This window comes from Rhinatrema bivittatum, chromosome 5 (assembly GCF_901001135.1).
Source record: "Rhinatrema bivittatum chromosome 5, aRhiBiv1.1, whole genome shotgun sequence".
In the NCBI taxonomy this organism is placed as follows: domain Eukaryota; kingdom Metazoa; phylum Chordata; class Amphibia; order Gymnophiona; family Rhinatrematidae; genus Rhinatrema; species Rhinatrema bivittatum.
This window is the reverse complement of record NC_042619.1, coordinates 76,212,056-76,238,450: the sequence shown is the minus strand read 5'-3', so window position 1 is coordinate 76,238,450 and position 26,395 is coordinate 76,212,056.

The window sequence follows — 26,395 nt, the reverse complement described above, 5'->3', positions numbered from 1 at the left end:
CGAACATCAATAGTCCACATTCTAGCCTTTTTGCAAGAGAGTTTGGTGAAGGGGCTAGCTTTTAGTTCTCTAAGAGTTCAGGTGGCAGCGTTAGGCTGTTTGCGAGGAAAGGTGGACGGAGTGTCCATAGCGGCCCATCCTGATGTGATGCATTTCCTTCGAGGTGCTAAGCACTTGAATCCACCACGTCGGGCTGTGAAGCCATCCTGGAGTTTGAATTTGGTCCTTCAGACGTTGTGTAAACCTCCTTTTGAACCGCTCAAACGCATTACTCTGAAGGATCTTACGCTCAAAACAGTGTTTTTGGTGGCTATCTGCTCGGCCAGGAGGGTTTCTGAGATTCAGGCTCTATCCTGTCGTGAACCTTTCCTTAGGTTTTCCGATTTTGGTGTTTCTCTTCCTAAGGTAGTATCGGCTTTTCACGTGAACCAGTCCGTTGAGTTGCCTGCGTTTCCGGATTTGGATCAGAATTCTCCACATGCACATGAATTGCAGAAGTTGGATGTCAGGCGGGCGCTGCTACAGTACTTGGAGGTCACTAATGATTTTCGACTGTCGGATCATCTTTTTGTCTTATGGAGCAGCTCCAAGAAAGGGATTAAGCTTCCAAGGCCACAATTGCCCAATGGTTGAAGGATGCTATTGCTTCAGAGTATATATATCACGGGCGAGCAGTTCCAGATGGTCTTAAGGCTCATTCGCTTCATTCACAGGCTGCGTCCTGGGCAGAGAGTCAGTTGGTTTCCCCCAGGAGATCTGTAGGGCGGGAACGTGGAAATCTTTGCATACTTTTGCTCGGCATTACCGCTTGGATGTTAGGGCTCCAGATTCCAAGAGTTTCAGTAGCGGTGTGCTTCGAGCGGGGTTTTCTAGGTCCCACCCCGTGTAAGGCAGCTTAGGTACATCCCAGCAGTCTGGGCTGATCCGGGTACATACAGAGAAAGGAAAACTGGTTCTTACCTGCTAATTTTCATTTCTGTAGTACCAAGGATCAGCCCAGATGCCCATATAGATTGGGATCCACTTGAGAGTTTTTCATTTACTGTCACGCTAATTAGCAGGATGAAGATTTTGCAAGTGCTCCGATTTTTGGTACACAGTTGATTTTCTTACATTTGGTTTGACCATTTAAATTTTGGATTCCTGTTACCAGTTTGATTTCTGCTTTGTTACTATTTATACTGAAGGGGGCTGCAGGTGGCGCACCATACTTACAGGGTTGCCCTTAAAGTTTTTCTCTGTCTCCATCTGCTGGAAGGGAGGTATAACCCAGCAGTCTGTGCTGATCCATGGTACTACAGGAATGAAAATTAGCAGGTAAGATCCAATTTTCCTTTGGCAGAGTTGCCAACCCCCACCAGCTGATGCAGCAGGAAAATTTGGTGAAATCCCCAATGCACTAAGCATTCCGGATATTTAGCAATAATACCTAATCAGGACAATTCACTATGGAGCTCAACTCCAGGAAAACCTATTTATCTGTATATTAATGAAATATCTGAGTCATCAAATAGAAGCTTGTAAAGAAGATGTGTTTACAGATTATCTGAAATTATTTAGATGTCAGACATAACAACCCATGTACTCAGGGATTAGATTTCTTGAATCTTCACACTTCTCATGGTGTATAGCAAGGATGGCCAACTCTGGTCCTCTAGAGCAGTGGTTCTCAACACGTCTGACAGACCACGCTCACATGTGCGACACACTGCTCATTACAATTCACGGCAGAAATAAAAAATAAAGGCCCAGTATTATTTTTGTTAAGAATGACACAAGGGAAAGATACATATACTGTCTGAAGAGAAATTGCATAAATAGTAAACATTCCACACCAACACAGCACCAATTTCCAGTACTCAAATAGTAAACACCTTACTTAAGAAAAGGCAACACTAAAAATATTACACCAGGCCTTAAGACATCAATACATTTCCTATTAGGAAAATGGAACAAGCCAGGCTACTATAGAGCCCTACACAGAAACTACACGCCAGCAGAAAACCTCACCCGAATCACATGTGCTGACCCTCACCTAACAAAGAATAAAGAGACCAAAACGCATAACTAGAAGCATGCAGACAAAAACTGAACTGGAAACCGCAACAAGCTAGAGAGACCGTATGCAGTGTAATAAAGGAAAAAAGAAACGTCACCCATCCTTATAAAACAAATCAAGAAATATAAAATCAGTAGCAGCAAAACCATACTAACAAAAAGAACAGATTATTTCGAAACAGCTGATGAATGGAATATCCAATAATTAAAAACTCATATAAAAAATTTCTAGATACCAATAAAATATTCCAAAATAGCAGACATAAAGGCCCAATAATGAAAAATAATAAGGATACAAAAAATGTTTTGCTCTGCATACCTGGGAATCTTTGATATCCAAGTGCCCTGAGATTGATTTGAATTAGCAGGAGGAGGGATGGTTTGCTTACAACTTTCTCCTCTCTCTCTCTCTCTCTCTCACTGGCTCTCAATCGCTCACATATACACATGCTTTTTCTCTCTCACTTATAGAGGCTCTTAATTACACATTTACATACATGCTGTCTGTCTTTTCACGCTTACACATACAGGCTTTCAATCACACACATACATGCTGTCTTTTTCTCTCACATACAGACTCTCATTCACATGCTTACACACATGTGCTCTCTCTTTCTCTCATTTACACACAGGCTCTCAATCACATACTCACATGCTCGCTCACCTAACCCGGCTCTCAATCACACACATGGTCTCTCTTTTACTTATACACGAAAGCTCTTAATCATACATACACATGATCTCTCTCACACACAAAGGATCTCAATCACACACGCATACTCTTTCACACAAACAGGTTTTCAATCACAAACTTACACATACAGGTTCTCAGTCATACACTTCCATTCATGCTATCTCTCACACACACAGGCTCTCAATCACACACATACTCTTTCACATATACAGGCTTCAATCCTTCACATACATGCTGTCTCAGTCGCACACACAGGATCTCAAACACATATGCTTGCTCATTCACTCACTCTCTCCCCCCCCCCCCCGAACTAGCAACAGCAGCAGCCTCTTCCACTTCCAACCCTAAAGGCAGCAGCAACCTCCTTCACTTTCAGCCCTCACGGAGAAAAGAGTCCCATTGGTCACGGGGGTTGACATTGTTCTTCATTTTTCTCTGAGCTGCACTGCTCATTCCTCAGGCTGCGCCTCTCTTCTTTGGGCCGACGCTGCCCACACTAGCATGGTCTCTTCTTCCTGCACACACAACTGCTCACCACTTCCTCTTCCAGGCCGCGGGGGGGTGGGGGGTGGGAAGAAGAGAGCATGCCGGTGCCACTAACTTCAGCTGTCCTGCTGCATTCTGCCTGGGCTATCAGCATTTTAAGCCCGGGTGGAGGACCTATTTTGCTCGGATAGGAGGAACAGCTGAGTCAGCGGGGGACCGGGAAGTGTGGCGACACACCTGCATGTGCTTGGCGACACATCAGTTGAGAACCACTGCTCTAGAGCCACAAACAGGTCTGGTTTTCACGATATTAATAGGCATGATATAGATCTGAATACAATACAGGCAGTGCATACGAATTTATCTCATGCATATTCATGATGAATATCCCGAAAACAAGTCTGTGCTATGGCTTTTGAGGACTGGTTTATAGGAATCTTTATTGTGACATTTAAAGCTCACAACAGCTACAATTATTTTAGACATTGTTTTAATTTGTTGCTTAATATATAAAATTCATTTTTGTTACAAATGCTGCAAAGAAATCCTGTGTCAACTTCAATCCTAACTTGCACTTACTTCACCAATACTTTGCAAGCTAAATACCCAGCATAAGAGAATAACTATGTTAGACATCCTGTTTCCAACAGTGGCTAATCCAGAACACAAGTACCTGACAGGATCCCAAATAGTTGATAGATCCCATGTTTCTTATTCCAGGGGATAAGCATTGGCTTCCCCGAAGTCTACCTGGTTATTAGCGGTTTATGGACTTGCAAATGGACTCTGGGCAGGTTTAAGATAGGCAGGGAGGTAGGAACAGACTGCAATTTGACATGAAGGGGCAATGAAAATGTGCCAAGGGTGGTCACCTGGTTATTGTCCTTTGTCTCCAACCTCTTTTATCAGCTGCTGAAAGTGACCGAGATGCATTTTTGTGCTGATTTGGACTTTTGTTGCTGCTGGGTGCACAAGCCTATAGTGTACCCCTATTGTGGATTCTATTTTACCTGCCATCAGTGCCTGTACAACTTTTTTTCTTTTCAGTAACAGTATGTGGTGCTTTTGCTTGTGTTTTATTTTTCTTTTGTCTTGGCTGATGAGCAGAAGAATCCCAGCAAGACAAAACCCTAAGAGCCTTAAAGAGTTCAAATTTCCCCTCCCTGTTCAGGACCCCAGGAGGTCTTGGGGGCCTATCTTAGAACATAAGCCTCTGTGTTGAGGACCAGATCAGGACAGGGATGATCAGGGATGGTTCTATAATGAGGCAGGGTGAGGTGGCTGCTTTAGGCAGCAAAATTTTGGAGCGCAAAAAATACCCCCAAAACACTCACCTTGCCACCAAATTTACTGATATCCCTGTAGGGTTCCCAACTCCCGCAGGCCAGAAAATGAGCATCACAGCGGCACAGGAAAATGACATATCCACGAAGATAAAAAAAAAAGAAAAAAAGTCCCCACAAGCCGCCAGCGGAATCCATCTGCCGGCAGCAAAGAACAGAAGAGGCCCAGTGGGCTAGCAGTGACCAAAGATTGGAGAAGGCCAGGTTGGCTACCAGCAGAGCCAAATCCAACAGCAGGCAGCCGGCGGAGCTGAACTCACCAGCAGCTGCCATATGTAGAAACTCTCCGGATTTGACCCGGGGATTCCAGAATTCCAAAGGAATTTCCAGGTCTCTTGGTCATAACTCCAGTTTGAGTGCTACTGCTCTTCCAAGCTTCCGCGTGGACCCAGTTGAGGAAGTCAGCTGGGCCTTCATGGGTGGAAAGAAGGCAGAGCTTCAGGCCTGCACCAGAAGAAGGAAGGGGAGTGTCGGGTGTACGAAGGATCAGAGCAATGCATCGATGGGTCTTCGCCAGAAGAAGGAGGAGGGGGTGTGTCAAGGCATGCTTAGCTGGAAATGACCCCATGGCAGGAAGATAGATTAGTCCCATAGGCTGCATGAGAGAGATGTGAAAGTTATTGTGTGTGTATTTGACATATTTGTATGAGGGAGTAAGTGTGTGAATGGGCATGTGTTTGTGGAAGTGTTAAGGAGTGAGTTAAATGGGGGTGTATGTGTGTGTGTGGAAGAGAGAAGTATGAGTGGGCATGTGCATGAGTGTGTGAGAATAAGCACATATGTGTGTGTATGTGCTAGTGTGTGCCCTATCCTTCCCAGTCCCATTGCCTCCCCCCTTCCAATCCACAACAATTTTAGGGTGACTACAAGTCAAAAGTTCCCAGGTATGCCAGCAGGCTGCCAGTAGAATCCAAATTTGTCGAGTCTATTCTCCCCTGGCTTATTGGACCATAACTGCTCCCCACTAATAGAATTTGTTATGATCAATATTACATTAAATAAGCCAATTATTATTTTAGGTGATTTCAACATTCATATGGACATACTCCCCCACTCACCTACATGTGAGACAATTAGTATTGCACTATCAACATTAGGACAAAAGCAAATCATCACTGGCCCAACACAAAGCCGGACACACTTTAGACCTTATCTTCATCAACACCGATACCTGGCAACATATGATACAAATATAACTAAGATCCCTTGGTCAGATCATTCTCTGATTCACTCCTATAAGACTTGCAACTCTAATCTTATGACAACAAATAATGTTCCTATGACGACCACACACCGTCCCCCTTTCAATCTTGAAACCCTCCATGAAAAACTTCAATTCGAACTAATAAACATAGATTTATTAACTCTGAAAAGGCCACAACCTCATGGCTCAATATCACCAACTCTGTCGCTGACAATGTAAACTCCACTATCAGAAAGAGAATGAAAAGCCCCTACCATCAGAATCAATGGTACAATGTCAATATTAGATCTGCCAAACGCGAGCTCAGGAAAAAAGAAAAAACATGGCATAAGAATAAATCAATTTCATCGCTAACCGCCTATCGCACTTACTTATCCTACTATAGAAATCTTATAAATAACGCAAAAAAATAATTCTTCACAAACAAAATCAATGTTTCAACATAACCCCAGAATGTTATTCACCATTGTACAAAACCTTACTAAAACCCCAAATGAGTATAAAATACCACTAACCAAAAACAAATGCAATGAATTTGTGGAATTCTTTAAAGAGAAAATTAATAATCTAATCAAGAACAATCTTACTGATAACATTCAAAACATCAAGATACAAAAAAAAGAAATTCCAAGCTGGTCAAACTTTGATCCAGCCTCCTCACGGAAAATTAAGGCAATCATCAAAAAAATGAATTCAGCCAATCACCCCTACACAGCATCCCTATACCAATGATCAAAGCCATAGAAAACCACTTTAACCAAGGCTGTAACTAACATCGTCAACTTATCCCTCGCAGAAGGAAATTACTCCGACTGCTTAAAATCAGCAATAATTAAACCCATCATAAAAAAGAATAACCTGGATCCAGAGAACCTACAAAACTACCATCCTATTTCAAACTTACCATTCATCGCCAAAATCATTGAAAAGGTCGTCTACTTGCAACTCACCGATCACCTAGAAAAGAACAACATCCTATATCCCGCACAGTTTGGTTTCAAGAAACACCTCAGCACTGAAACACCACTTCTCTCCCTCAATGACACCGTGCTCAGAGGTTTCGATAATGGACAAAGCTGCCTACTAATCCTTTTAGACTTATCAGCAGTGTTTGACATGGTAAACCATCTGACAGAAATAGGTTTAACTGATAAAACCCTACTCTGGTTCTCATCTTATCTATCAAACAGAACCTACCGAGTAATAATTAACAACGCTCTTTCTGAAAAAATACACCTAAACACCAGAGTTCCTCAAGGCTCTGCCCTATCCGCAACCCTCTATCCGCAACCCTTTTAAACATTTACCTACTCCCGATATGTCATTTACTAGCCGGTCTTGGCCTAACACACTTTCTCTATGCAGACGATATCCAAATAATCCCAATTCAAAACACACTGGACGAAACTTATAAGAAAACAGCGATCTATCTCACTGCAATCAAACAACTGTTAACCAACATGAAACTTATAATAAACATCGAAAAGACAGAAATAATAATTCTTGAAAGAAAAACCAGGCCATCACTTCCCCCACCCCTCAAACTAGAGAATCAAATAGCTGCAATTTCCCCGATCACACACGCACGCAATTTAGGAGTCATCATTGACAGTGAATTATCCTTTAAAAACCATATCGCAACAAAAATAAATTCCTCTCAGAATCACACCTCACCTATTTCGTATATGCAGACGACATACAAATATTACTCCCCATAAACAAAACCATTGAAAATACCCTAGCAGATGGAACCAACTCAGCACGAAAATAACTCAGCTACTATCTCAATTATCACTCTGCCTTAACCAGAACAAGACTGAATTCCTACATATCTCCAATGAACATCCCTCAGCCCCCCTCAAAATCAACACCCATAAAAATATAGGGATGCAACTTACACCAGCTACAAAAAATCTGGGAGTGACTATTGACAATGATCTCAAGCTCAAGCACACATCTCCAACACAATCAAAGATGGATTCTTCAAACTCCAAACACTAAAAAAGCTCAAACCCCTTCTCCACTCTCAGGATTTTCGAACAGTCCTACAAACAATAGTCTTTTCAAAGCTTGACTACTGTAACTCATTACTCCTTGGCCTCCCCGAAACCTCCATCAGACCCCTTCAGGTGCTACAAAATGCCGCAGCCAGGTCCATCACAAACATTAAAAAATGCAACCACATAACACCCATACTAAAAGAACTTCAGTGGCTTCCCATCAGCCAAAGAATTCAATACAAAACCCTCACCCTCATCCACAAAAAAATAAACAACAACGAGATGAACTGGTTAAACACTACCATACTCCCACACTCCACACAAATAAACATCAGGTCCTCAGACTCGGGCCTCCTTACCGTTCCAAACTCCAAAGCAGCACACCTCACCTCAACCCGTAAATGAGCCATATCCGTGGCTGGCCCCACACTTTGGAATTCCCTCCCACCCCTACTAAGAAATGAAACCTCCACTCAAGCATTCAAAAAACAACTCAAAACCTGGCTTTTCAGAAAAGCCTTCCCGCCAGACACTTAGCCTCCCCCCTAGCTCACACCTCTCTCCTCACCTTCCCCCCCTCTTATCTGCATCCTAAAAGCCCACCCCCAAGGACTCCACATCTCTGAGACTCTAGGTAAATCATAATCCAAAACTTTTATACCCAAATTGTAATCTTATAATGTTCTAAAATAATGTGTATTTTCCTCTATTATACTGGTTACAATGTGTATCTTCTTCCATTTCACTAGTTACAATGTTTCAATGTAAAATAAGCAGTTCTTGCCTTATTTGTTCAGTTTTATGTAAACCGATGTGATATCTCGATCGAATGTCGGCATATAAAAACAAATAAATAAATAAGGATACCACAAGTTACTAACACTGGGACGTCTAAAACCATTTTTAACCCCAGAGGATTTCAGAATCGTATTACAACTGCTCATTTTCTCCAGTCTGGACTATTGCAATTCCTTACTATTTGGATTACCACTCTCCAGTATTCGTCCCCTTCAAATCTTATAAAATACGGCAGCCAGAATCTTCACAGGTACAAAAAATACAAACATATAACTCCAATTCTTACATCCCTACATTGGCTTCAAATAAAATTCCGAATAGATTACAAAATATTGACCATTCTACACAAATTAATACATGAGGAATGAACTGACTAGTTAGGTGGTGTTATCAAGCTCCACGTACCACACAGAAACCTTCGATCAGTCAACAAAGGCCTCCTGACAATTCCCTCCTTTTGTTCCGCACAACTTACCTCCGTCTGCGAACACGTAATCTCTCTCGCCAGCCCCAAACTCTGGAACACACTACCAACTGAATTAAGACTACAACCCAGCCTGAAAACATTTAAGAAGGAATTGAAAACTTGGTTGTTTACCAAAGACTATCAAGACACACAATGACACTCCTGTATCACCCCCTTCACTCCTTTTTTTACAGAGCCATACCATTCTTAATTATCTTAGCCATGATCACTTGTATATTCCACCATTATCTTTACGCTTATTATATGCTATGCTAATTTTATGATCTTAACTGTACCGTTATATCACTTTTATTCCAATGTTTGTACCATGTTTTTAAGTTTGTTAACTAGATTGAAACTTGTAAACCATTGTGATGGCAAAACCGATCGACAGTATATAAAACTCAATAAATAAATAAATGTGTGTGAGAAAGAGAAGGTGTGAGCATGTATATTTGTGAAAGAGTATGTGAAAGCATGCATGTGTGTGGAAGAGCATATGAGAACATCTATGTTTGAAAGCATGCGTACGTGTGAAAGCATCTGTGCGTGAAAGCAAAAGAGCATCTGGGTGTGTGTGGAAAAATGTGAGTGAGAGCATCTGTGTGTGTATAAGAGAAAGAGAATGAAAATGTGTATACAAGAGGAGGAAAGCCCACCTCCTTGCTCCCCCCCCCCCCACCCCCCAGCACTAATCCACAGCAAATTCAGGATGACTGGAAATTAAAAATTCCCAGGTATGGAAAGTGGGGATTATAAAAATCTTTCTTAGTTTTAATTATTGGGTGTTATTTTCTATTTTAAAATATTTTATTGATGTTTGGGAAATTTTGTATAGTTTTTAATAGCTGTTATTCTATTTATCAGCTGTTTTTTTTAAATATTTCTTTTTATTAGTATGTTTTTACTATTATGATGTTTTACATTCTTTGATTTTTTTATTTAGAGGAATATAATTTCTATTTTATTTCTATTTTATTTTATTTATTGGGTTTTATATACCATCACTAGGACAAGCCATCATAGCAGTTCACAACATAATATAAAACAATGGGAAAAGAAACACTAATACATAAACATTTACTATCACAGCAATCTTCTCATAAAAAAATTAATGAGAGTAAAAGAAATTTAAAAGTAAATATAAAGGAACAGGCTAAGAAGTTATAAAATAAATATTATGCTCATGCTAACAGCAACAGTAATTTTCCTAAAACAATTTTTCCATTTTTGCACTGCATAGAGTTTGGCTTGTTGCGGTTTCCAGTTTAGTTTCGGCCCAATTTTAAAAGAGCCAAGCGCATAAATAACGGGGGTTACGCGCATGGCCTGGCCTTGTGTGCACCGCACTCATTTTTGGAAGAGCCCATTATGCGCAGGAATGCCGGGCCTCTCCAAAGGAGTGGGGTGGGGGGGGGCGGGCCGGGACAGCGCCATTCAACGCTGTCCCGGGGAAGCACATACCATAACTTGCTTCTGCTCATTAGAGCAGGTAAATTACAGAACAAAAGTAAAATAGGGTAGGTAGGTAGGTGTTAGGGGTTGGGGTGGAGCGGGGAAAGGGGATGAAGGTTAGGTAGGGGGTTATGGAAGTTCCCTTCCAGTCTATTCCTTAATTGGAGCAGACTGGGAGGGAACTGGAAAAAAAAGACCAATTGCGTCACCGTGCATAATTTAAACATCCCCCACCCCCATGCGCGAGAGTCGCACACTGCCCGCACAGGCGTGCGTGGATATTAAATTCCGGCGCGCATGTGCATGCGACATCTGATTTTATAATATGCATGTGGCAGCGTGCTTATGTTATAAAATCAGTGCATCCATGTGCTTGCTCCCGGAACCGCCCGCACATGGATGCGCCTGCCTCTTAAAATCGGCCCTATTTTGTTTACATGTTTCTGTTTATTCTGTATTTAGTGAGGATCAGTCTGCGTTCTGCATGTGCGACTGAGAGGAGGTATTCTGCTAGAGCTAGATTTTAAAAGGCCCACACGCTCTTCTATGTGTGTCCAGTTCCTGGGGCACGCACACGGATGTGGCTAATTTATAACAGGCGCGTGTTGGCACACATATGTTATAAAATGTGATTTCCATGTGCACATGTGCGCCGGATTTTAATGTCCGTGCGTGCATATGTGAGCAGGTGACCTCCTCCGCACATGGGGGGTTTTAAAGAATCACGTGGCAACCCTAACCCTATCCTTCCTCCCTCTTCTCCAACCCCTACACCTACCCTATCTATCCCCAATTTTTTTGTTTTTTATACTTACTGCTCCTCTGGAGCAGAAGTAAACTCAACATGCCGGCTGGCTGCCAGCATGCACTTCCCCGGGACAGCATCTAATGGCGCTGTCCCGCCTCCCCCCACCCCACCCAGAACCCGCCCCCAGCCCACCACTTCTGTGCGCATTGGGTGTTACGCACATGGCTGGGCCCTTTCTAAAAAGCGCTCGGTGCGCACAGGGTCTGGCCACGCATGTAACCCCCGGTATTTGCGCATGCGGGCCTTTTAAAATCGACTTGCTAGTGTGTAGTTTCTGTGTAGTTATCTCTAGCAGCCTGGCTCATTCTGTTTTCCTAATAATAATTGTATTGCTGTTTAGGGCCTGCTGTAATATTTGCATCGTTACTTTTTTGTATTTAAGATTTTTACTGTTTGAGTGCTGACGGTTCTGTTTTCGGTATGGGAGGTTTACTATATTGTAACTGTAATTCAGTTTACTCTGGGCTTTCTGCGGGCAAAACCCACATCTGCCTACTTTCTTATGCACTTCAAGTGTGTTTATTTCAGGGTTGTGATATTTTCATCTCAGAAGACTATCTTTTCAATGTCCTTTTTCTTGTAAAATTGGTTATTTTAAATGCGGAATTTTAAATTGTGTGTGGTGAGGGCGGTGAAGGAGGAGTGCGGGCACAAGGCTATAAAGTTCACCTAGGGTGCCAAAAGCCCTTGCGGTGGCTGGGAGAGAGTTTGCCACACACAGACCTCCACCATTCACCCATCTTCCACTTCTGCAGGGGAGAATGCGGGGGAAAAGGTGGGAGGCAGATCTTAGGGTTCCTGGGAGTGTGGCCGGGTTGCCAGCTTCCTAGAAACATTATCACTGGCACTGGGAACTCTGACCCCCCTGCCTTCCCTTTTCCACAGCATCTAGAAATCACTGAAAGGGGGCGGTGCCTTGGGAGGGAGAAGGGGGAGAGCACCATCTCATCCCACCCTGGCCTCAGGCAGCAGATTGCCTTGAGCCGCCCCTGGGGGCTTTACATTTATTTACCGAAAAACAACAACAGAATTGGATAAAGATGATACTTTGATTAGGTTAGCAAACATTTTAAGTTGCAAGCTTTTGTGACTAAGTTCTCTATCTAAAAACCTAAAGGACTTTTTTTTTTTCTTTTCCTCATAGCCAGGCGAAGAATGCAATAATTTAAGAATCAAGCTTTCTGTAGCCTTGGTGATGGCAGCGATGTACAGAAAACCACAGGTGGCCAGTGTGCTGCATTCAAAAATAGATTCAGTCACTGAACTCTCATTCTTGAAAGCTCGGCAATATGTTCTTTATTTCAGTTCTAGCCATCCACTCTGTCTGAAGCAAATAAATTCCAAATTCTTCGGGAATAATAGCTCTGTGGCTAAATAAAACTTCACAACCAAAGCCAAGCCTTCCACACTGGAATAGATTCTCCTATGTTCAGCATGTCACGGTCTGCATGGATAGCAAATGTTATAACAAAAAAATAGAAACTGTGGAAAAATGATTTCCCATTGATTTTTCTCCTGTTTGCCTTAACAATGTCATTTTTCCACAGATTTTTTTTTTTTTTGTTATAACCTTGAAATTCCTAGAGGAAATCATATAAAAACTGAAAACCTAATCCCTGCATAAAGTAAGTAATTTATTTAGATTTAGCTCACACCTTTTCAAAGTGAGTTACAATCTAGCACAGCTGGTATTTCCCTGTCCCAGAAGGGGCTTGCAATCCGGGAAGCCTAACTTCCAAACCTATCTATGGTAGCGCATTTACGCCCGTAAGTGGTGCGTGGAGATTTTATGCTAATATTTTATAAACTGTGCCGCAGTACACACGAATATTTACAAAGCAAGAAAGTGCACACTTCACCTGTTTTCTAAACATTGTGCACATGTATTCTAGATGCGTAAAAAACATAATTTATATATGCACAATAACCCTGATTTATACGCAGGGGCAGGTAATTTATAAAGTATACGCCTGTGCCGTATTGTAAATACTTGAGCACGTTCTGGAAATCACCAGTTCACCTAGTTCGTCTCCCTCCTGCACTTCACCATGAAACCCACCCCCCCCAGTTCACCCAGTCCTCCCACCCAAAAACTGCAGCTAACAGCCAAGTCCGAGTTCACTTGCGACAATCTGAGCAGGTGTAAAAGTATGCAAATAAGTTAGGTAGTGTATACACACCTATCCCTTACAAAATACGGTAGCACATACTGCACATTCTTCCAATGGCCACCTTGGAATGCACCTAGCTTGCCCCTTTTTTTCTGCTGGCAAAATATATGCATGAAATGGAAAAAACGCACGTACCCATGCATTTAATATACTAATTTTATGTGCAAAACCCCCTTGAAAATATATTCCTAAGTGCACAATTAAGGCAATAGTGGGTAAAGTGACTTGCCCAAGGTCCAATGAAGCATCAGCAGGATTTGAACCCTAGCTTCACTGGGTCAGAGTCTGCTGCTGTAACCACTAGATTACTCCTCCACTCTGTATCCCGACTTGAAGTTTAACTTTCTGAGGCTTCGGCCAGTGGCTCGGTTGCGAGAATTGTGCACTGACACTAGGGAGCTCTGAGTTGAAGTCCCACATCAGATCTATTGTTCCCCAGGCCAGCTGTGGCTGGGAATGTTCTGGAGGCAGCAGGTAGGTATAGCCCTAAGGTTGCAAACTGTCCAGAATTTTTCTGGACTGTACAGGTTTTTTGGGGGTACTGTCCTGAAAAAAGGAGGAGGGCTAAAATGTTCGGAAATGTCCTGATTTGTATCCCTCATGCTGCAGGTTAGCATCTGATCCTCCCCTTCAATTATACAATATAGTTAGGGACCTTCATTTTCAATTTTCATTTTATTTTTCCTGGAAATTTATCAGTGTTTATTACAACAAACAAAACTGAGAAAATCGGTGTAAAAAAACAGGCTAATTTTTTTCCACCGATTTTCTCCCTTTTTTGCTTGTTGTAATAAACACTGATAAATTTCCAGGAAAAATACAATAAAAACTGAAAATGAAAATCAATAAAGATAGTGTGTGCTTTGGTAGATACGGTATATTCAATGTGTTGGATATATTTATTTCATGTCACTTACATAGACTTCAGTCCATGATTTAAATCAGAGGCCTAAAAAATGTTATAAAACCGTAATTTGGCCCCTGGGCTGGTTAAAGCAAACCTTTTTCAGAATAAAGAAGCTTGAGAGCTAGTGATCATGATATGAGGCTCTGAAGGGGTAGACTCAGGAATAACATAGGAAAATATTTTTTCACAGAAGGGATGATGGATGCAAGGAATAACCTCCTAATGTAGGTGATAGAGGCAAACCCAATAACAATTAAAGAAAGCACGGGATCATTAATTGCAAAGAAGTGAGGGAAAAGTCAAGAAATCAACTGAGGTCTAACACTGTGCTGGCAAAAAGTAGATTGGTCCTTATCTGGTATAAAATTATAGGTTTCTGTTTTGTAATGGTGAAGAGTGGTAATAAAAGTCACATGCGTGTAAACCCCATCAGTGAAGATCAGAGCTGGATTTAAGGCAAATGTCACCATGGGTGAAAAGCACCCCCTTTAACGGATGGGCCCCCCACACCCCCAGTCTTCTCCTCAGCTGCGGTGGGACAGGATCTGCCGCAGCTACGCAATTTCAATCTTCAGTAATGGCCAGGTTGGGCCTGTCTTCAGCTGCGGCAGGGTGGAATACGCCACAGCCAGGCTGGGTGTGTCTTCGGCCACAGCAGGACGGGATCCACCATGGCCACCAAATTCCTCTCTTTGATTGCGGTGGGATGGCATCCGCTGTGACCATGCTGGGCCTCTCCTTCTCTGTCCCCGTGGTGTTCAGGTCACCGCCCAGCTCACCCACCCCAAAAACCGGCCTTGTGAAGATATTAAACAGCATCCCCAAATGTTCGGAAATTTGACGGTTAAAAGTTGGCAACCCTAGGCAGAGAGAAAACCTCAGTGACAGCTGGTGGCCAGATTTAGAGTCCTTCTTAACAGGTTCTGGAGAAAATCACAGTTTCTGGCTCCTGGCTGAGGACAATTGTGGTAAGGAGGGGGATATAAAAATAGGGGGTGAAATCCCCAGGTAGTTGTAAATTATGAGCCCTGGAACCAGAGGCCGGTTCTAATTGAGCTGGAAGTTCCAAGGAGCAAGAAGGGAGGGCTAGACACAAAAAGATTTACCTTGCCTTTATCTCTGCATCCCAGAGTCAGGCAAGAGGGAACTGTTTTGCTATACGATTAAATGGGAAATTATTAGGAAATAATACTAATTGAACTATAAAAATCATGTACTAGCACCTCAATGCTATCATATAAAGTTGAAAGAAAAATTAGAATACTTTAATGAGGTCACCATAATGGGATACAATTAATTAAAACTAAAAATGTCACTCTGAGATACCAGGTGAAAAATACAGGCAGTAGGAAAAGCTAAATTCAAAACCTCAGAAGCAGGGTTGATTGCAAGATGAAAAGTAGCCATCCAATAAACAGAACTTTAGCTGAGATTTCCTTTCTGAAAGAAATTGCAATAGTGATAATATTTATGAACAAAACCATCTATATTAACTAGGCAGTAAATACTGCCTTACCTCTTTTGTACCTGAGGGCAATATCATGCCATAGGCCCTATTTGCAGTCATAGAAACAGAGAAATATGATGGCATAAAAAGACTGTATGGCCCATCCATCCAATTAATTTAGCATTCAAATTCTCATCACTTCCTTAGAGATCCCCTGTATTTATCCCATGCTTTCCTGAATACAGATTCTGTTTTTGGTTCCACCACCACCACCACCACTGTGAGGCTGTTCCACACATCCACAACCTCTCTGTAAAGAAATACTTCCTAAGATTATTCCTGAATCTACCCCCTTTCAACCTCATCTCATGACCCCTTCTTTCTACATCCTCCTTTCACAGTGAAAAAAAAGCACCTACTGTGCATGGAAACCTTTGAGATATTTGAATGTCTTTATCATATCTCCTCTCTCTCATCTTTCCTCTAGGGAATACCTGTTTGGATCTTTATGTCTATCCCCATATGCTTTAGAACAAAGGCCACTGACCATTTTAGTAGCCACCCTTCTGGAGCGACTCCATCCTGTTTATATCCTTTTGAAGATGAGATCTCCAGAAGTGTACACAATATTTCAAGTGAGATCTCACCAGGGACCTAAACAGGGGCAATATCACCTCCCTTTTTCTGCTGACAAACCTCTCCCTATGCATCCAAGTATCTTTCTGGCTTTTACCATCGCTTTATCCACCTTAAGATCATCAGACACAATTACTCCCACATCCTGCTCTTACTTTCGGGCCCATACAGTAAACCGTGCGGGAGAGCTGGCGAGCGCCCGCTCTTCCGACGCGTGCCCAGGCCACTTTCCTGGACGCGTGATTCAGGAAGCAAAGGTATGCAAATTAGGGCCCGCAGTAAAAAGGAGGCGCTAGGGATACTAGATCCCTAGCGCCTCTTTATTGACAGAAGCAGCGGCTGTCAGCGGGTTTGACAGCCAACGCTTAATTTTACCGGCATCGGTTGTCAAACCCACTGACAGCCACGGGTTCAGAAAACGGACGCGGGCCGCGAGCAAATTTTTAATTTTTTTTTATTTTTGGGGCCTTCGACTTAATATCGCTATGATATTAAGTTGGAGGGTGAACAGAAAAGCAGTTTTTTCTGCTTTTCTATACACTTTCTGATGCCGGCCGAAATTAACGCCTGCCTTTGGGCAGGCGTTAATTTCTGAAAGTAAAATGTGCAGCTTGGCTGCACATTTTACCTTCTGTATCGTGCGGGAATAACTAATAGGCCCATCAACATACATTTGCATGTTGCAGGCGCTATTAGTTTCAGGGGGGGGGGGGTTGGCCGCACGTTTTCCATGCGCTATTACCCTTTACTGTATAAGGGGTAAAAATAGCATGTCGAAAACGTGCGGCCAAACGGGGGCTAAAAGTGCGCTCGGTTGAGCGCACCATACTGAATCAGCCCGTTTGTGCTTAGAGAAATTTCACCTCCGATACTATAACCTTTCCTTTGGGGTTTGTATCCTAAAAGCATTACTCTGCATTTTTTTAGCATTAAATCTTAGCTGCCAGACCTTACACAATTCCTCGAGCTTCGCTAGACCCACCCCCTCATGCTTGCCACTCCTTCCTAGATGTCCATCCTGAAAGATGTACGATGCTCTTGATATCAATGAATGGGACACTTGGGTTGGACATGGCATGTCAAAGCTCCAGGGAGTTACACTATATTTTATTCTTCACATAAAAAACATATCCTGCTTCTGCAACCTTAGGGACTGTTCAAGGAAATGAACAAAATGTACTGAAATGACTCCTACAACTGGACATCAATAGTAGGAAAAATAAATAGCAACCATGTGAAATAACACCACATGCTCAGTCAAGGCACAAGAATAGGCTCTGGATAGCAACTTTTTAAGGTCTGAATGGTGGTTCAGAAAACGTCAAAGTGATACTACAAGCAAGTGAAGATCATACATTAAACCAGATTGATAAATAGTTCCAAACGATGAATATTCTCTGCATGTTATCAATTACTCAAGGTATCGTGCTTTCTCCCGTTATAATACATCCATAAGTTAGCAATTCAGATCATAGAACAAATGTTTCAGAAAGGAAGAGATTATTATTGAGAGAAAAAAAATCCCATCGAAAAAATGTTGGAACTGCAGCTGTGGCCTCCAACTGACAGCTGTCACCTAAACAGCTGAATTATAGAGAAAGGAAGGTGAAAGAATAAAAATAAGAGGAAAATACCCTAGGCGGCTGTGAATTAAGGTAGGGCTAAGCTAGGGCAGATTTCAATTGAGCTGTAAAGCTAAAAGAGCGGGAAGAAGCTGCCAGACCAAAACAGACAACTACCAGTGGCCTAGACAATCAGGCAACGAAAGATGTGTGACATTAATTCTTTGACCTACTGTATACAGTCTCTGCAGTATGTATAGTTGACAATCCCTTATAATAATGATTACGAGTGACAGTACAAGCTGTATGATTATGGTAGAGTAAAGCTGTGTTGGCATTGGCCTGGCGGCCCTGCGGCAGCACTGAATGCTCCTATGTGGACGATCCAGAGCCACTTTGCAGACCCGGCTCTTGCCAACCACAGATTGTGTATAAGAGGGCACAAGAGTGCTAACTCGTGTGTGGGAGAAAGCTGCAGCTTTTGAGGAGAGCAGCCCTTGCTGTCTGTTTACTCTTTATTGCACATGGGTTTATGCATGTGTGACAGGCCCTCCAAATGGGCTCTTGTCAACAGTATGTGGTCTGGGAAAATGAAGGAGGGAGATTTTGACGTTCTGCCTGGCAATGTAAAAAAGTTTGTTCAAGTTCGGTGTTTTGGATAAATCATGAGAGCCTTGCACTTTTCGTGAATGGCCCACCAGATGACAGCCGGCGTGGCCCATGATGATGATATAGGGTTAATGTTTCCTAAGGGCCATGAAGGGAAAGTTCCAGAGCTGTTTGTTCTAAAAGGCTTTGCACGGGGCTTCTTTAAGACGGTGGGAAGTTGGATCCTCTTAGGAGGGGGATCATATGTCTATAAATTAGGGTTTCCAAGTTTGGAGAGGAGGATTCGAGAAAACTCCACCGTGCAGTAGGAATGGAGGGAGCAGCCAGCCAAGGCTGGGGAGCTGGGGATGCCTCATTAAAGAGGGGGCCCTGCACGGGCTTTGCCTCTCAAGGGAAAAGGCCGAGGCAACTGAGGACTTTCCTTTCACAGGAATTTAGTCTGGACCGGGTTTATGGTCTGAGCAAAGAAGCAGGAGAAGGGAGAGGACTCCATTGTCAGTGGTGGATTCGAGGAAGAAGCAGCAGCTGCATCTGAGTGCAGGGGACGCTGGGGATGTCCTCAGTACTGCAGAAGAGGTGGAGTTCAGGACCATGAAGAGTGGGTGCCTGGCTGCTGGATGTAAATACTTGATTTGGAGTACAGTGATGTGGGTGGAAGTTGTTTATTTATTTTATTGTATGTATTTATCTTTCTAATTGGCAGATAAGAAATTCTGGAGTTGAGATGTCTAACTGTCTAAAGAAGTAGGGTGAAGAAATATAAATAGGATATTATTTGGGAGTGGAAAGGTGATGGGAGCTTTGTCTAACTTAATGATCACAGTTGGATTAATATCTGGAACTCAGCATCTTGGCTGAAAAGCCTGTGAATTTTGATAACATCAAAACCATTTTACTATTTTCTATCCTTCTTGGAAATAGTTCCTCTTCTGCTAAACCCCAATGAATAAAAGTTTAAGTGTTTGACTTATATCTTGGTGTGAAGTTAACTGTGGCTTGTCTACTAGTAACACCCTTAGGGACAGAAAGGGGTTGAGTTCACAGAGGGGGGAACTCCAGGGTTAGTTTCCCTGTCACAGCTCAAGATAAGTGTGTGCATCCTACTTGCCTTGGGCTGGGGTCCACCTCAACATCTGTTTGACCATTTCTGTTTCTAAACCTTCTCCAAGAGACTGGCCCTTAGCTGCCACAACTATCAAACCCTCTCACCATTTTTATGTGACCCAGCCAGGGGTTACACATGTATAAGCTGATTTTTTTTTTGCTGTTCCGCATCGCAAGCCTTTTCTTTTCTCTTCTCTTCTCAGTGATAATGATATTTTCAGTACACCGCTGCATCAGTTTTGAACAAAGGGGGATAAAGGGCATGTTTATTCTTGTTACTTGCATTCTCACATAGCATGGAGGCCCAGAGGGGCAGGACCTGAAAGCGCATTCTTAGTCCCCGTGCTGACTGGCTTGTGAGGATTCGTGCTGAAGTTCAGGAAATCCATCAGCAGTATTGTGAACAGGCAGGAAATTTGCCCCTCCCCAGCACAGACCTAGTAGGCCTGTGCATAAAGCCAGGCCTGGGTGGGTGGGGCCAGATCAGATGACACCATTCCCTGTCCAAGCCATCATTTTTTCAACATTGCCAGAGGATCTCCAAGCATGATAGTATGGTGTCAGCACTGCCCTGCTCCGCCAGCAGCTTTACCATTCGCCACTTGTGGGCCAGCATCTTTTGAGGCCCCCCAGGCAGAGGCAGCATCAGAAGGAGGAAGAATCTGTCATGGTGGGCGGAGTCAGATTGTTTAACACTCTCCCAAATCCAAGCCTGCGGTCTTTCATCAGCAGCAAACTCTGTGCAGGGCAGCAAAATGTCAGCGCTTCCCTGCTCCTCCAGCAGCTCATTCACAATATATCCCATGGGCTGGTAGTCCCAGATTTAAGGTCCCAGAGGCCATATCTCTTCAATCCCTTGTGATTTTAAACTTCCAACTGGTTTATTCTGCTACTGAAGTTCATTTATTTACCGAATCCTAATCCTTTCCAATTAACGGAGTGGTTTTGGAGCATCTTCCCAGAATTTGGTGGATAGGATGATTATTCCCAAGATAAGTAAAGTCCCATATCTTTTAAGTCCAATTATTCAGTCATTCTCCTTACTTACCTGGTGGTTCCCTCCTTAAGCCTCTATTCAACATCTCAATGATGGGGTCAGGGTTAACACTGGATGGGTGCCACTGTTCTCCACCCTCTTCAGTTCTCCTTCTCCCCAGGAATGAATGGGGATTCATTCCCCTGCAGGATTTCCCATTGTCCACCAGATCTCTCTGATTGAGGGACTCCAAACTCCTTAAGATGTACTTTTCCTGAGTCCATGGTGCCTAGGCCAATGACATAAAGGAAAAACAGTTTCAAAGTACATCCCAGACAGGGGAAAAGAAGGGTGGAAAAACTTCCTTCACCCAGCTCAACAAGGCAAAAATGACTTTCTTCAAAAAAGGGGAAAAAGGCACCCATTCCACTGGTCCATACCAGGCTTTTGTCCCTAGAAGCCCCAGGGCCATTTCCCCGTAAAAAAAAAAAACAAACAAAAAAAACAAACAAACATAAGAACATAAGAAATTGCCATGCTGGGACAGACCAAGGGTCCATCAAGCCCAGCATCCTGTTTCCAACAGAGGCCAAAAACCAGGCCACAAGAACCTGGCAATTACCCAAACACTAAGAAGAACCCATGCTACGGATGCAATTAATAGCAGTGGCTATTCCCTAAGTATAATTGATTAATAGCCATTAATGGACTTCTCCTCCAAGAATTTATCCAAACCATTTTTGAACCCAGCTACACTAACTGCACTAACTACCTTCTCTGGCAACAAATTCCAGAGCTTTATTGTGCGTTGAGTGAAAAAGAATTTTCTCCGATTAGTCTTAAATGTGTTACTTGCTAACTTCATGGAATGCCCCCTAGTCCTTCTATTATTCGAAAGTGTAAATAACCGAGTCACATCTACTTGTTCAAGACCTCTCATGATCTTAAAGACCTCTATCATATCCCCCCTCAGCCGTCTCTTCTCCAAGCTGAACAGCCCTAACCTCTTCAGCCTTTCCTCATAGGGGCGCTGTTCCATCCCCTTTATCATTTTGGTTGCCCTTCTCTGTACCTTCTCCATCGCAACTATATCTTTTTTGAGATGCGGCGACCAGAATTGTACACAGTATTCAAGGTGCGGTCTCACCATGGAGCAATACAGAGGCATTATGACATTTTCCGTTCTATTAACCATTCCATTCCTAATAATTCCTAACATTCTATTTGCTTTTTTGACTGCTGCAGCACACTGAGCCGACGATTTTAAAGTATTATCCACTATGATGCCTAGATCTTTTTCCTGGGTGGTAGCTCCTAACATGGAACCTAACATCGTGTAACTACAGCAAGGGTTATTTTTCCCTATGTGCATCACCTTGCACTTGTCCACATTAAATTTCATCTGCCATTTGGATGCCCAATCTTCCAGTCTTGCAAGGTCCTCCTGTAATGTATCACAGTCTGCCTGTGATTTAACTACTCTGAATAATTTTGTATCATCCGCAAATTTGATAACCTCACTCGTCGTATTCCTTTCCAGATCATTTATATATATATTGAAAAGCACCGGTCCCAATACAGATCCCTGAGGTACTCCACTGTTTACCCTTTTCCACTGAGAATATTGACCATTTAATCCTACTCTCTGTTTCCTGTCTTTTAACCACCAGGAGCAGGCATAGCAACATCCTGCGTCCTGGAAGGGTAACTCAAGATCACACCCTGCTTTGTTTGTTTACTGTGTTTTCACTCATTTTTTCCTGTTTTTCTCTTCATTTTTGTATTTTGCTTAGTTTGCTCATCTTTTTTTATTTGGCCATGTTTTTATTTGTTTATTTAACTTTTTTACACTTTTTTGCCCCGTTTCTCTCCACGTCCTCCCTCTCTGGGGCCTCTGCTCTTTCTCCTTCCCTTTCTCACCAGTTCTTTTCTTCCAGGTCGGCAGCAGCAGCAGCAGTGATCTATCTCCCTAGGCCACTTTGCACACCCCTGGGATAAGGCATTCAAGAGCCTCATAGCACACAGAGAACAGTGCATTTGGGAAATAGATAACTGCCAGGATGTGGAATGGCAATAACTTTTGCCAGATACCACTTCTTTGGAAGTGACCTTGAACTGAATTTCTGTACAGAACTTGATCAGCCTGAGGTCCAAGTTGTTTCAGGAATTCCAGGAAGATATTATCATAATCAGCGGTTTTGCCAGATTTCAGGATGCATAGGATATTTTTCCACTCAGGGCTGGTGGAAGCATGAGGCGGCATTTTTTTTAAAGCAGCGAACAAGGGTGGAGAGGCATGGAGCTGAGAAAAGTCAGGGTGTGTGAACGGAGCTTTGGAGGTTCGTGGTGTGCGACCTGCGGAAGGAGGGAAGGAGCGAGAGAGATCACGTGAATGCGTTATGTCATTCCTGCCTATGGCTGCTGCAGACCCTTGCACTGGCACCGTTTCCACTTCAGCGACCCTGTTCCATGTGTTTCTTCCATTGTTGCCTCAGTTCATGATAAGTGGTGCCTTGATTACAGACAGAAGGTGATTGTGACTTAGATTGGAGTAACTAACGAATGGTCTAGTGCAAAATTGATAACCGGATTATTAATTGATAACCGGATGAACCTTAAAGCTTACATCAACAGAACCACCAAGGACTGTTTCCACAAACTCCAAGTTCTGAAAAGAATTAGACCACTCTTCCACACTCAGGACTTCAGAACCATTCTACAAGCTATCATTTTTTCTAAGATCGATTACTGTAACTCTATCCTACTGGGCCTACCTTCCTCCTATACTAGACCCCTCCAGATGTTACAAAACGCTGCGGCAAGATTACTGACAAACTCCAGGAGGAGGGACCATATATCTCCAATCCTAAAAGATCTCCACTGGTTGCCTGTTCACTTTAGAATCCTCTACAAATCTCTTTCCATAATATACAAAACCATCCATCAACACACCCCACTCGACTTACAATTCCCATTCCAAATTTATAACTCCTCCAGACCAACAAGAGACACACTCAGAGGATCTCTTCAAGTGCCCCCAGCCAGAACTACCAAACACATTACCTTGAGAGATCGGGCCTTCTCAACAGCCGGCCCCCTTCTATGGAACTCCATCCCACCGGACCTTAGACAGGAGCCCAGCCTCCCAACCTTCAGGAAGAGACTTAAGACCTGGCTGTTTAAAAAAGCTTTCCCGGACACCGATTAATTCTATTCAGCCAGATTCTACCACTTCCACATGTAAAAATGTTATTACTAATGTAAATACCTATACCTAATGTTATTCTCTCCCTTTTCTTCTCTCCTCCCAGTTCTTTTACCTTGTTATTTGTAACTGCTTCCTTCTACACAAATAGGTTATTGAATTGTTCACTGTACACCCCTGTTATATGTAAACCGGCATGATGTGTTTGCAACATGAATGCCGGTATATAAAAATTTTAAATAAATAAATAAAAAATAAAAATGGTATTGTGGGTTGCTCAAGGCGGTGAATGAAGCTCCAACATCTTCCACTGGAGAAGTGAAGTTTAGTTCTGCTGTGATTTCTTCCCTTTTAGACAACTTGCAGTGTAAAGAGACTCAGAGGCCAATGCAATAAGGCGGGCTAACATTAGATCAGGTTTTTATTCCTGTTTTAGCGACATTTTTCTGGCGTAAATTAACTCTGGTATCTAACAGGGGTTATAACTCTTAAAAAAATGTGCACTTAGATTAACCCAGGTGCATGCAAATCCCATGTAAAATAAGTCATTACCTACTCCCCAGCAATACAGAAAGGTGCATTAAAGGGCAGACAGCTTAAAGCACATTTTTTTAATGCTGGAAATTTAACTCCTGGATCAGAGCAGGAGTAAAACTTAACTCGTATTTCTGCTGGCCATGTTATACTATTTCTATTACTCAGCAGAAGCGTTTTTCGCCATATTGTGTAGCTGAACTTAATGATTCCGGCGGTCCGGAACTGAACTAAAATAACGTACCGGTGACATAGTGATCTCCATTCCCCTTGAAAAAGACTCCACGTGAGTCGAAACATGGACCATGTCGGGGTGGACAATGGAAGTATACCTTTTTGATATTTGAATGACCACTTATGTGGCTTAATATTTGTTGATTATCAGTTGGTTACTAACCGGTAGCAAGTTACAGTTTTTGAGTGATATATGAACTGTTTTGGATAAAACTTGCACATTCATGGCTTATTAGATTATTTGATTCAAATGTTCTTTGGAGTGAGGGTTGGGTAGACAGGAGACAATAAATGATTAAAAATTGTTTAAAGCTCACAGGCTGACTACTGCCTGCGGCCCATTGAGGGCGAGAGACAGCAGATCGAGAATTGATTGTGAGCATTTTGCCTATGATATTGTCTCCAGTCTAGTTTAATATATGGGTGTGGTGAATAGTTATGATACTATTTCCCTCTCTTATAGTGTTCACACTGTGTTTGCGTGAGTATACTATTTCTATTCCCAGTGTGGTAGTGTCTAGCTGCTTCTACCAGTCTGGGCACAGCAATAAAGTAACTTTGGCTACCAGAAATGTGAGTATACTCTACCTTGGACCCAGGAGTTTAATTTTCAGTGTAAGTTCTCGGGGAAGGCACCTACAGCTGAACAACACACGAGCGCTGGGCATCCTGACTTTGACATACTCTTTAATTGTGGATGCCCAATCCAGGGAGCTTCAGCTTTGTTCAGATAGCTGTAAATGCCCACTCCAGAGAATAAATACTTGCATCCGAGGCCATTTTGGCAATCAATGTCAAGTAAAAATCAAAGCATAAGCTTTCTGGGAGGGGCACATACAGCTGAACAGGATGCCAAAGTCAGATGCACAGGACAAAAGTGCATGCTGCTCAGCTGAAGGTACGCACCCCAGAGAGCTTGTGCTTTGATTAAGTCTTGCTAGGCCTTGCCAAAATGGCATTGCATGTGAGACTGGTGCTGAGCATCCCAACTTGTGGGCGCATTCTCTCATTCAAGGCCATTTTGAGAAAGAATGGCACATAAAATAAAAGAATAAGGTCTCTGCAGAAATCATCTACAGCTAGATGAACAAAGCATAGGCTATCTGGGTGGACTGGACACCAATAGCTGAACTGCACATATTTTAACACTGTACGCGTACTGTCCAGCTGCTCAGGAAAACAACGAAAACCTGTGACTGGTGCCTGCCTCAGTGAGCTTACATTGGAAATTCAACTCCTAGGTCTAAGATGGAGAAAAAAATTCACATTTCCGATGGCCAATGTTGTCTATTGTTGTGCCCACTGTGATATGCCACCTCAGACCCGGGAAGGCCGAAAATTTCCAATGTAAGTTCTCTGGCGCTGGAACCTACAGCTGAGCAATGCATAAACTCTCTGGGGCGGGCACCTACAGCTGAGCAGTATGCCAACGTCAGGATGTACACCAATGCACATACTATTCAGCTGAAGGTGCCTGCCCCAGAGAGCTTACAGCTGAAATGTAACCCCTTCTTTATTCTGAGGTGGAATAAACTCACATTTTTGGTGGCCAAAGTTATTCCATTACTGTGCCCAGTGTGGTAGAAACAGCTAGACACTAACACATGGGCACAGCAATGGAATACCATGGCCACCAGAAATGTGAGTTATCGTTTAACTCCACCTCAGGCCAAGGAGTTAAACTGAAAATTCACAGTG